The sequence below is a fragment of the Hyla sarda genome, chromosome 6 (assembly GCF_029499605.1).
Source record: "Hyla sarda isolate aHylSar1 chromosome 6, aHylSar1.hap1, whole genome shotgun sequence".
Classification (NCBI taxonomy): Eukaryota; Metazoa; Chordata; class Amphibia; order Anura; family Hylidae; genus Hyla; species Hyla sarda.
This window is the reverse complement of record NC_079194.1, coordinates 190,045,555-190,059,415: the sequence shown is the minus strand read 5'-3', so window position 1 is coordinate 190,059,415 and position 13,861 is coordinate 190,045,555.

The following is a 13,861-nucleotide window of genomic DNA, read 5'->3' as shown; positions in this document are numbered from 1 at the left end:
TGGTGCGTGAAGCGATGGGTCAGTTGCAGGAGGTCGGCTCTATCGTGGTGCTGTTGTAGACGCTCAGGTGGTTTCGCTACCGGCTAAGTTGAGGGTAGAAACAGTCCATTCCATTCAGGTAGGGGGACATGGGTCAGTTTAAAGGTGGCCAAGAAGGCCGGCAATTCCTCCGGTTTGCAGATCGTTGCGGGGGATGCGACCGTGTCGTGCTGTCAAAGAGAATGGGAATCCCCATCTGTAATTGATCTGGGCGTTCTGCAACATCAGGAGAAGAGGCTTGAGGGAAGCTCTGAGTTTGAAAGTGTGCAGGGACAAGTCATGATACAGGAAGATCAGGGAGCCATTGTAGGAGAGATGTTTCAAGTCTCTGGCATTGCGCATAATGTCTTCTTTAATAGTGAAGTGGTGTACACTGCCTATCACATCTCTGGGTTTTGTAGGGTCAGGGCTCTTCGCCTTCAGGGCTCTATGAGCTCTATCTAGTTCCAGCAGGGTGTCAGGAGGTTTGTGCAGGATCTCATTAAAGATACGTTGGAGGGTCCCAGCCAAATCTTGGGGAAGGACCGATTCAGGTAGACCTTTCAGTCTGATATTGTTGCGTCTGTTTCTGTTGTCTATGTTGTCAAGTTGATCAATTAGCGCAGCTTGCTGGATAGAAGTGGATTTAGCGTGGTCATGTAAGGCATGAAGTTGTGAGGACATAGACGTGCGGAATTCTTCCAGGTCTTTCATTTTGTTCACAAGGTTGGAGACTTCTTCTTTTACAGATTTGAGGTCTCTTCTCCAGGCTACTTTGAGGTCAAAAGCCAAGGTCTGCATGTCCGCCTTCGTAGGTAGCAGGGCCAGTAATGCCTGTAGCTCTGGAAAGCTTTTCAGTGTGTTTGTGGCTGCTTCAGGTGAAGGCAGGTCAGCTTCCAGAGTGGAAAGGGGGTTCCATGGGGACGGTCAGGAGTGTGAGTACGGCGAGTCGGCCATCTCCGATCTGTGAGCGTGTCATAAGAAGATGACCTGAGTGACCTGAGTGAGAAGGGTCGGCTAGAGGAGTTTTCAGAGGTGTTCTGAAGAGGGTTTTCTTCGCAGGGGGGCTGGCACCCCAGTAATCCAGAGTGTCACTTTCAGCTGCAGAATCATGGGAGCCATCAGTGGAGTCAGAGTTCATAATTGCAGACCAATCGGTCACGTCTTGGCAGGTGGGCCAGGGGCCGGGAGATGTGAGGTATCAGGAGGGTCTCTAGAACATTTTTCAGCAGGCGGTGTAATGGCAGCTGTAGCATAGGATAGCACACTTCGGGTTTGTGCAGTGGCAGGTCCCATAGGTGTACAGGGATGAGGTCCAGGGTAGGTAGCAGGGGAGAAAGGCTGGGCAGGAGGGGAAAGTGGGGCATGCATCATTGGGTCAGGTAGAGGACTGACCCCACTGACAGGTGGATGTACGTGGTGCTGCGGTGTCTGCAGCTGCGCTGGTGCGTGGTTAAGTGCCATTACATACCTCTCTTGTGTGGCTGAGGGGCCTCTACTCCCTGGCCGCGGTGGCAGGGGCTTGGATGAGGCCACATTCAGCTCCGCCTCTGGGCACTTAGGAGCAGGGGAACACCCAATATCAGTGCCGGAGTCGAGGGGCTGGTCCCGGTATTGTAGCTCCACTCGTGCTGCGTCGGGCAGGGAGCAGTGAGTTACCCCTACCAGTGGCCATCTCCATCTGGTGGTGCGCGTGCAGGTGCCGGAAGTGAGGGAGGCTGCGCTGTTAGTGATGGTGGCTGATCTTGAGGGAGAGCAGGCAACGTCTCTGTGTGCGGTCCCGGCAGCGCTTTAAAATATGCGATGCAATGCGCCAAGTCACGCCCCCATAAGCCATATCTTTATTCCTAAAAGAAGTTGACAGGGACAAATATTTTAAAAAGTGTGAGAGTTGCAATGATCTCAACGGCCCCAAAGGTACTGGGGTGGTCCTATGTAAAAGCATCAACATGTGGGTCATGGAATCCGCTATCTTCAAGTGGTGGACCGTAAAAACATATCTGCTTAGATCCATTTCCTGAAAGTATGGTCTACTATACCTGTAATACATTTGAAACTTCCCAAAGTTAGGGCCCATCCTGAATCTAGTGGGATAATTTTAGCATGTAAATTAACCCAGGGTAATACCACTTCAATGAAAAATTTGGGAGGCAGTAGTACAGGTAGGCATTGTATAGGTAGAGAAGTTTTGAGAGAACAGACATTTTAAGCAGGGCAATTCTCCTGAACCATGAAATAGGCAATACCAACCAGTCTGGTTCTGGATCAAGTGCACCAACAGGAGAAAATTAAGCTTACATAGCTCATTGATGTTAGCTGAAATAAGTACACCAAGACATTTAACTGCCTGTTTTGTCCATTGAAAACCAAAATATTGTTTTAGGCTAGTAACCAATGCCATAGGAGTGATATAGTTATTGCTTCATATTTTGCATAATTGATTTTAAAGTTTGTGTAATACTCACATTTCAGTAGACAGGAACACCGGTGGATGTGGATCCGCTGGACTTGTGATGCAGATGACACGGACAGTACCAGGGAGCGGAGTCTAAGGTGCCACTGGTTTTTACCAGAACCCGCCGCCCGGGATAGACTTGTTGCGGCAGGCGTCACTCAGGTTGCAACCCCTGGCATGGCTCGACCACACAGGCGGCTGAGGAATTCGAGACACAGGTGGGATACGGTAACTCGTGGTCAGGATAGCAGAAGGGCAGGGCAGGCGGCACAGTAGCGTAGTCTGGAACATAGCAAATGGTCAGTAGCCAGGCGGCAAAGGAGCAAGGTCAGGTCACAGAGCAAAGAGTATGATACACGGCAAGGCAATACACAGGAACACTTTCTCTCAGTCACTAGGGCAACAAAGATCAGGCTGGCAAGTGTGAGAGGAGGAGGAATTTATTAACTGAGCCACAGGTGATTATTTAATTAATGGGAGCACTGGCCCTTTAAATCTTTGAGCACAGAGGCAGAGGAAGAGGCAGAAGAAGCAGGGGTGTTAGGATTCGGCAGGCAGGAGGTGGATCCTCTGTGTCAGAGAGGGATTGGCGTGGACCGTGTCGGTGGACCGGTTCTAAGTTGCTACTGGTATTCACCAGAGCCCGCCGCAAAGCGGGATGGTCTTGCAGCGGCGGTAGCAACCAGGTCGTATCCACCGGCAACGGCTCAACCTCTCTGACTGCTGAGATAGGCATGGTACAAGGGATAAGGCAAGAGCAAGGTCGGACGTAGCAGAAGGTCAGGGCAGGCAGCAAGGATCGTAGTCATGGGGCAACGGCAGGAGGTCTGGAACACAGGCTAGGAACACACAAGGAAACGCTTTCACTGGCACAAGGGCAACAAGATCCAGCAAGGAAGTGCAGGGGAAGTGAGGTAATATAGCCAGGGAGCAGGTGGAAGCTAATTAGGCTGATTGGGCCAGGCACCAATCATTGGTGCACTGGCCCTTTAAAACTCAGAGAGCTGGCGCGCGCGCGCCCAAGAGAGCGGAGCCGCGCGCGCCAGAACATGACAGCCGGGGACCGGGACAGGTAAGTGACTTGGGATGCGATTCGCGAGCGGGCGCGTCCCGCTATGCGAATAGCATCCCCGCCGGCAGAGTAAGTGCAACGCTCCCGGTCAGCGGGTCTGACCGGGGCGCTGCAGAGAGAGGAATGCCGTGAGCGCTCCGGGGAGGAGCAGGGACCCGGAGCGCTCGGTGTAACAGTACCCCCCTTGGATCTCCCCCTCTTTTTGGGACCTGAAAATTCTTTAATCGAGAAGACATCTGAAGACCCGGAGACAGGAGTAGCTTTCTCTAGGCACTTGACTTCAAAGGGTCCAAGATAACGTGGTCCCAGATTAAAACTGGGGACACGGAAGCGGATATACTTGGCGGAGAGCCACACAAAGAGAGGAGGAGTTCTTCTTTTTTTGTCGGCATGCTTCTTCATCCGGGATGAGGCTTGTATGAGGGATTTTTGAGTCTTTTTCCAGACGGTGGCGAAGCCCCGGGAAACCTCATCAACAGCGGGCAAACCAGAAGGCGTGGGAGTGGGGAGGGAGGGAAGAGGGTGCAGCTTGGCACGGGGCAGAGTGTTAACAGGACGGGGGCTATGAGGAGGAGACACAGCATAGTCCTGATAGGCCTTGGGGAGACCAGGTAAAGGAGGAGACACTGAGGTTTGACTGACGGGACTGGGAGCAGACGTGAGGCATTTTCTGTGGCAAGAAGCACCTCAGCTCTTGATCTCCCCGGTGGTCCAGTCAAGGGTAGGAGAGTGGCGTTGGGGCCATGGCAGACCGAGGAGGACTTCAGAGGTGCAGTTGGGCAAAACAAAAAGTTCAATTTTTTTGAGATGCAGTTCAATGCTCATGAGCAGGGGTTCTGTGCGGTAACGCACAGTGCAGTACAGACGTAAATTTTTATTTCTGCGGCGAGTCCTCTCTTCAGGGGTCAGGCGAGACCGATCCACTTGCATAGCCTCCTCGGCAGGAGGCACAGGGGTAGATTGCAAAGGATACTGTGAGAGAGGTGCTCCGAGCGGTGTGGCCCATGACAGGGCCTTCCCAGACAGGAGACCATGGCAGAGTCTAGAGTTCCCATCAAATTTGTCCGGCAGGGACAAACGGGGGTTGGGAGCGGCCGCTCGCTGCGGAAGAGGTTCAGGAGCCGGCGGAGGTAATGGTTGTTGCTGTAGCAGCTGCTGTATCTGTGACTGAAGTTGCTGTATCGTGGTGGTCAAGTACGACAGCTGGTGATCTCGTTGGGCGACCAGTAGGGATAGCTGGGCGACCAGCGTGGATATGTCAGCGGGATCCATGGCTGGATCTACTGTTAGGATTCGGCAGGCAGGAGGTGGATCCTCTGTGTCAGAGAGGGATTGGCGTGGACCGTGTCGGTGGACCGGTTCTAAGTTGCTACTGGTATTCACCAGAGCCCGCTGCAAAGCGGGATGGTCTTGCAGCGGCGGTAGCAACCAGGTCGTATCCACCGGCAACGGCTCAACCTCTCTGACTGCTGAGATAGGCATGGTACAAGGGATAAGGCAAGAGCAAGGTCGGACGTAGCAGAAGGTCAGGGCAGGCAGCAAGGATCGTAGTCAGGGGCAACGGCAGGAGGTCTGGAACACAGGCTAGGAACACACAAGGAAACGCTTTCACTGGCACAAGGGCAACAAGATCCGGCAAGGAAGTGCAGGGGAAGTGAGGTAATATAGCCAGGGAGCAGGTGGAAGCTAATTAGGCTGATTGGGCCAGGCACCAATCATTGGTGCACTGGCCCTTTAAAACTCAGAGAGCTGGCGCGCGCGCCCAAGAGAGCGGAGCCGCGCGCGCCAGAACATGACAGCCAGGGACCGAGACAGGTAAGTGACTTGGGATGTGATTCGCGAACGGGCGCGTCCCACTATGCGAATCGCATCCCCGCCGGCAGAGTAAGTGCAGCTCTCCCGGTCAGCAGGTCTGACCGGGGCGCTGCAGAGAGAGGAACGCTGCGAGCGCTCCAGGGAGGAGCAGGGACCCGGAGCGCTCGGCGTAACAAGGGGGTAAGTGATGGGCTGGGATTCGCATGCGGACGCGTCCTGCAATTTGAATCCCAGCCCTGCCAGCAGCAGAGAGAAGCGGGTGCCATACGCTCATGGCCGGCGTGTGCGGCTGGAGCGCGTGGCATAATAGTTTGAGTATCGGCCAGAGTTTCAATATTGAGCAGCAGATGTTGGAAGGGTAGTACTAGGATTTTTAATAAAAAAAATCAAGTCGTCTGCATATGCTGCTACTCTAAAAATGGACTTTTATGACCTTGATATCCTCAATCGCTCTTATTCGGCAGAGAAAAGGTTCCAGAATTAATAGAAAAATCTGAGGGACAGAGGAAACCCTGTCTGGTCCCATTATGGATCTCAAATTAATTTTAAAGGGGTACTCCAAAAGTGCCAGAAAGTTATACAGATTTGTAAATTAAATTTGTAAATTAATCTTTCCAGTTACTTATTAGCTGCTGAATACTAGAGAGGAAATGTTTTTCTTTTTGGAACACAGAGCTCTCTGCTGACATCATGACCACAGTGCTCTCTGCTGACACGTCTGTCCATTTTAAGAACTGTCCTGAGTAGGAGGAAATCCCCATAGAAAGCATATGCTGCTCTGAACAGTTCCTAAAATGCACAGAGATGTCAGCAGAGAGCACTGTGGTCATGATGTCAGCAGAGAGCACTGTGTTCCAAAAATAAAATAATTTCCTCTGTAGTATTCAGCAGCTAATAAGTGCTTGAAGGATTAAGATTTTTTAATTGAAGTCATTTACAAATTTGTTGAAAGGGATTATCCAGCATAAGGTGATTTTAGTACGTTCCTGGAAGACAGTAATGGACATGCTTAGGAAGGATCTGCGCTTGTCTTGGGGCTAAATGGTTATGTTGTGAGATTACCAGAACACTGTGGCTAGCTTTCTGTGAACTTGTATTTCCTGTTTTCAGTTTTCTTGTTTGCCTACAAATCACATGATACAATTTTCCTCCTTCCCACACATCAGCCACCCCACCCATTGAAACTAAATGAGCTGCAGAGCTGTGGTCCTCAATCAGGATGCCTACAGCTGTTGCATTAGTTGCAGATTGCTCTCTCCACCCATTGAAGCAGACAGGCTCCCTGTCATCAGCTGACTAGTGAGTCAGGTCTTGACCACATTGCAAGCTGGGAAGAATTCTGAGACAACTGTCATTTTGTATGCTGTTAAAAATAAATATTGGGGTGAAAATGACATAAGAATTGTGGGAAAACCGTCACACACAGGTAAATACACTATATTATAAACTGCACTAACTTTACAGCTCCTGTAGCATAGTCAAATAAAAAACTTTTAACTTTCTGGCACCAGTTGATTTTAACCTCTTTAGGATGTAGGGCGTACCGGTACGCCATACGCCCGGTCCCGGTAAGTAAAATGGGGTCACGCCATGACCCCATGTCATAACGGGTCGGTCCTGGTGGCTATTGATAGCCGGGACCCTAGGCTAATAGTGTGCTGCACCGATCGTTGTGCCATGCGCTATTAACCATTTAGACACGGCGATCAAAGTTGATCACCGTGTCTAAAATGTAAGTGAAAGCTTCCCGGCAGCTCAGTCGGGCTGATCGGGACCATCCCGATAAAATCGTGATGTCCCGGTCAGCTAGCACGCGAGCGGAGGTCTCCTTACCTTGCTCTGTCGCGTCCTATCGGCGATTGATTGCTCCAAGCCTGAGATACAGGCTTGAGCAATCGACCGCCTATAACACTGATCAATGCAAAGCTATGGCTTTGCAATGAACAATGTAAAAGATCAGTGTGTGCAGTGTAATAGCCCCCTATGGGAGCTATAATATTGCAAAAAAAAAAAAAAGGGAAAAAAAGTTAATAAAAGTCATTTAACCCCTTTCCTAATAAAAGTTTGAATCACCCCCCTTTTCCCATAAAAAAACCCCAGTGTAAATAAAAATAAACATATGTGGTATCACCGCGTGCGGAAATGTCCGGATTATAAAAATATATTGTTAATTAAACTGCCGGTCAATGACGTATGCGGAAAAAAATAGCACATTGTCTTTTTATATCATCAAAAAATGAATTAAAAGCGATCAAAAAGTCCGATCAATACAAAAAAGCAAATATGGTACCGATAAAAACTTCAGATTATAATGCAAAAAATGAGCCCTCCTACCGGTCTGTATGCAGAAAAAATAAAAAAAGTTATAGGGGTCAGAAGATGAGAATTTTTAACGTATACATTTTCCTTCATGTAGTTATGATTTTTTTCAGAAGTGCGACAAAATCAAACCTATATGAGTAGGGTATCATTTTAACTGTATGGACCAACAGAATAAAGATAAGGTGTCATTTTTATTGAAATGGAAGCCCCCAAAAGTTGTTAAAAAAATTGCATATTTTCTTCAATTTTGTCGCACAATGATTTTTGTTTTCCTTTTTGACGTGGATTTTTTGTAAAATGACTAACGTCAATGCAAAGTAGAATTGATGGCGCAAAAAATAAGCCATCATATGGAATTTTATGTGCAAAATTGAAATTGTTATGATTTTTAGAAAGTGATGAGGAAAAAACTTGAAAAACCCTGCATCCTTAAAGGGGTACTCCGGTGAAAACCTTTTTTCTTTTAAATCAACTGGTGGCAGAAAGTTAAACCTATTTGTAAATTACTTCCATTAAAAAAGCTTAAACCTTCCTGTACTTATTAGCTGCTGAATACTACTGAGGAAATTATTTTATTTTTTGAATGCTCTCTGATGACATCACGACCACAGTTCTTTCTTCTGATGTTATTATAATAATAATAACGCTTTATTTATTGTTGTCCTTAGTGGAATTTGAACCCAAGTCCCCAGCACTGCAAGGCAACAGTGCTAACCACTGAGCCACCATGCTGCCCTTAACATACATCTGCTATGCATGGTTGCATAGATGCCAGCAGAGAGCACTGTGTTCATGATGTCATCAGTGTTCCAAAAAGGAAGGAATTTCCTCTGTAGCATTCAGCAGCTAATAAGTACTGGAAGGAGTAAGATTTTTTAATAGAAGTAATTTACAAATATGTTTAACTTTCTGCCACCAGTTGATTTAAAAGAAAAAAAGGTTTTCACCAGAGTACCCCTTTAAGGGGTTAAACAAAAAGTTTTCCACCGGAGTACCCCTTTAAAGCATACCGTTTACGTGGATTTTAGCTACTGGATGAAAATATGACAAAACCCAGTTTGTAAAATACTCCAGTACACCTATGGCCTTTAAAATCTCTTAAAATATCATATGCCGTATTTATCGGGGTATACCACGCACCAGCCTATAACACGCACCCTCACGCACCCAAATATCCATGGTAAAATGAGGGTGCGTGTGTGTGCGCGTGTATACCCCGATACACCCCCAGGAAAGGCAGGGGGAGAGAGGCCGTCGCTGCCCGCTTCTCTCCCCTTGCCTTTCCTGGGGTCTAGAGCCCTGCTGCCGCCGCTTCTCTCCCGCTGGCTGTCTGCACCGCTGCCCGTTCTCTCCCCCTGACTATCGGTGCCGGCGCCCCATTGCCGGCGCCGATAGCCAGGGGGAGAGAAGCGGCGCCGGCAATGGGGCAGCGGCGCCGACAGCCAGGGGGAGAGAAGGGGCAGCGGCACTCATTGCCGGTGCCGCTGCCCCGTTGCCTCCCCCCATCCCCGGTTGCATAATTACCTATTACCGGGGTCGGGTCCGCGCTGCTTCAGGCCTCCGGCGTGCGTCCCCTGCGTCGTTGCTATGCGCTGCGCGGTGCGGCGCATGACGCGCGTATAACACGCACATAGACTTTAGGCTAAAAATTTTAGCCTAAAAAGTGCGTGTTATACGCCGATAAATACGGTATGTCCAGTTGACATGGTCAAAGGCCTTCTCTGCATCCATGGAGAGAAGCAATGAATCAAGTCAAATGTTTTGATTGTGTTGTCTCTAGCTTCTCTACCCCATAAAACCCGCTTGATCTGGATGTATGATATATTCCAATACTACAGACAATCTCCTAGCTAGGATTTTCACAAATAGTTTTAGATCACATTTCAATTGGGAAACAGGTAAAAAAAATGTACACACCGGGAATGGTTCTAACCTTCTTTTTGAATGACAACTGTAATATGTGCCCAGGTAGTGTTTTTTGAAAGCTTTCCCCTTGGGAGAGAGAATTGTATGCTGCTAGAAAAAATGGAGATGGTAGCTCTCCAAATTTTATAGTATCCCAGTGAAAACCCTTGGGAACCAGGAAACTACCTTCTGGCATCTCCTTTATATATTCACAGAGTTGTCCCTGTGGATGATGTCTTGTTGGAAGGTGACTCTTCATCCCAGTCTGAGGACCACTCTGGATCAGATTTTCATTAATACCTCTCTACTCCATACCATTCAGCTTTTCCTCAACCCTCACAAGTTTTCCTGTCCCGGCTACTGAAAAACACCTCCACAGTATGATGCTGCAACCACCATGCTTTAGGGATAGTATTGGGAAGATGGTTAACAGTGCCGATTTCCTCCAGTACTGATGCTTAGAATTGAGGCCAATAAGTTCAATATTGGTTTCTTTAGACCAGGGAACCCTTTTTTCTCACAGTCTTTAGGGGCCTTTTTTTCCCCACTTTAACGTTTCTGTTACTGAGGAGAGGCTTCTTCTGTACCTTCTGCCTTAAGAATATCTAAGTAAATGCTAAGTTTTAATAGAGCTTATACCCCAATAGCTCTGTGATGGCTTTGTCTACTAAAGCTCTATGTTAAATCACTTTATTTGTATACTCTGTGATAGCCACTCTGCCATAAGGCCCAGATTGGGGAGTGCTATAGTGATGTTGGACCAGGGGCATGTGACAGTAGAGATGTTAACTGTTTGTAAAACCTTTTCCCCAAGTTGTGGTAATGTAGAAAAAAAGAAAATACCAAGTACGGCGTCTCGTGTATTACCAAATGGTACGGTGGCTATACAGTAGTCAGGAAATTAAGCCTTTTATAGGTGGCTACTTACCTTGAAGCAAAAAAAAAATTGTGCATATCACCTCAATGCTGAGGTCTAATGATGTGGCTTGCTGCACAGCTGGAAGGTTTTCAGGGGTCAGCAGGAGCTGGCCTGTATTAGTATGCAGAGTATGTGGGGAAAGAAGGACCATCAATTCCAGGCGCTGCTAGGCCAAACATCAGAGTCACAGAGTTTCTTGTCAAAGATCCATGTATGGATCACTTTTATTGTAATAAAACAAAATAAAATGGATGACGCATTTCGAGGGTGACCCCCTCTTCCTCAAATCAGATCACAAACTCCAGATTGTGGAGTGCTGTAGTAATGTTGGACCAGGGGCATGTGACAGTAGAGATGTTAACTGTTTGTAAAATCTTTTCCCTGAGTTGTGGTTTTGAAAGAAAGAAAATACCAAGTTCGGCATCTCGTGTATTACCCAATGGTACGGTGGCTATACAGTAGTCAAGAAATTAAGCCTTTTATCGGTGGCTACTTACCTTGAAGCAAAAAAAATTGTGCATATCACCTCGATGCTGAGGTCTAATGATGTGGCTTGCTGCTCAGCTGGAAGATCTTAAGGGGTCAGCGGGAGCTGTGCTGTATTAGTATGCAGAGTATGTGGGGGAAGAAGGACCATCAATTCCAGGTGCTGCTAGGCCAAACATCAGAGTCACAGAGTTTCTTGTCAAAGATCCATGTATGGATCATTTTTATTGTAATAAAACTAAATAAAATGGATGACACGGGTAACCCCCTCTTCCTCAGATCAGATCACAAACTCCAGATTGTAGAGTGCTGTAGTGATGTTGGACCAGGGTCATGTGACAGTAGAGATGTTAACTGTTTGTAAAACCTTTTCCCCTAGTTGACATTCCGAGCACCCATTTTTATTACACCAATGCCTGTACATTCCATAGTGTAAAGAGCTACAGGATTGTCTGCACAAATAAAGCATATCTATCTGTGGAGCTCAATTCATACAGTCAATGGTCTCACATTGATGCTTTTCTTTCATTGAGGCAGAGAAAGGAAAAACATAATAGGCATCAGTAGGAACTCCCAGATGTATTTTTTTTTATGTTATATTTAGCCAAGAGGTAAAATAAATTGATGAACATAATTCTCATTCACAATAGTTTCCTTCTTATGATCTTTTTGTTTGTCCTTTGAAATCACAAGTACAATGCTGTAATTTGTTTATTGACTAAGCTTTTCTTAAACATTTCATTTAGACATAGTACATTGTTTCATACAATAAAAAAAGGAAATGTACCGTGTATGCACGGTTGCTTAGTAAAGAAGTCATTGGTTGGCATAGTTTCTTTTGTAAGTTGTTATATATATTATTCCATTCCTTTTAAGCAAAGTATATAGTAAAAATGTTAATATAAAGATGCAGGTGCCGTTGTTAGCAACCGTAGTGTTGCTCGCGAATATTCGCAATTCGAATTTTATTCGCAAATATCGCATATTCGCAAATATTCACAAATATAGCACTATATATTCGAAATTACGAATATTTGCTTTTTTTTCACAGTACACATAACAGTGATCATCCCTCTTTGCTTTCACCTTGTGTGGTCTAAAGAAGGCTCTAATACTACTGTGTGAGACCATCGGGCGAATATTTGCGAATATTGATCCCTCCCTTCTGCTACTTTTATCAAGTTACACTGGTATACTTGCTATAAAGTTCATAAATTTTCACATATGTGAATTTTCGCATATGCAAATTTTCGCATATGTGGAAAAAACCCGTGAATATTACGAATATGCAAATTTAGCAAATATATGACGAATATTCGTCCATATATTCGCGAAATATCGCAAATTTGAATATGGCCTATGCCGCTCAACACTATTTGCAAGTAAAAATGTATACCTCACTGCTCAGTTTATAAGATTAGGGTCTCCGTGGGTTTATCATAGAACACTCAGCCCATTGAATGTTGAGTGTAAGCAGCAATGTATACATTGTGGTTTCTCACCTATGGGCAGACATTGTTTAGCAACTACAGGACTAGGGACTCGTGTCCTATTCTGCTTCATCTAAAGCCAATCTCAAAAATTTTGATTCAAGCAAATCAGATTTATTTATTTTTTTTTAACATTCAAATTGAATTTGATTAGTTCCAAGTCAATATTTTCATTTCTCAATACAAATACAGATGTGTTGGCAGTTTGGCATATGTCACAGAGCTATATTTCCAGAACTTAGGACTGTGGAAGGCCAAAGATGGATTCTTATTTAAAGTTTATGTTCATGGTTAAAATGTATCCTGATATTGTGCGGAATTCTTTGAGCTATTTGTTTCTACAGGTAACTCATGCCTGCCCAATGCTGTACAAATCTTAAAATTATAAAAGTGACCAGGAGCATTACTCCTAGGGTGGGGGAATTGATGCCTAGTTTAATGATACATGGAATACCTTACATAAGCATAGTGAAGGTTCTTTTTTACTTTTTAATTCAACTGGTGCCAGAAGGATAAACAGGTTTGTAAATTACTTCTATAAAAAAAATCTTAATCCTTCCAGTACTTATCAGCTGCTATATTCTCCACATGAAGTTCTTTTCTTTTTTTTTTTTCTGTCTGACCACAGTGCTGTCTGCTGACACAGTTCCGTTTTAGGAACTGTCCAAATCCCCATAGCAAACCTCTCCTGCTTTGGGCAGTCCCTAAAATGGACAGAGGTGTCAGCACAGAGCACTGTGGTCAGACAAAAAGTAAATAAAAAAAAGAACTTTTTTTGTGGAGAATGTAGCAGCTGATAAGTACTGGAAGGTTTAAGATTTTTTAATAGAAGTCATTTACAAACATGTTTAACTTTCTGGCACCAGTTGATTTAACTGGTTAATGACCATGGACGCATATACTCATTCATGTGCCGTCAACCGGGTATGGCGTGGGCTCCCGACTCAAGCCTGTGTCATACCGGCCGGCCCTCAGCTGTTTCTTGGCTGTGGGCTGGCGTTAATAGCCGACATGTGGCGATCGCCGTGGTCGGCTATTAAGCCTTTAGATCGCCGCTGTCAAAGTTTACAGTGGCGTCTAAAGAGCCCTGTAAACGCTCCCTGGTGGTCCAGTGGGGTGGATCGCCCCCCGCAGCGCCATCGCAGGGGGCTGATCCACTGTGGAGGTAACCAGAGGGCTTACTTCTGCTTACGTGCAGGTCCTGGCTCTTGTATTGATAAAGCCTGGCAGATCACACAGATCAATGTGGTTCTATGGAACCACATTGATCTGTATGAGGAATCAAATGATTCCTCCTAAAAGTTCCCTAAGGGGACTAATAAAGTGTAAAAAAAAAAAGTTTAAAAAAACGCACATTAACCCCCTTCCTTATTAAAAGT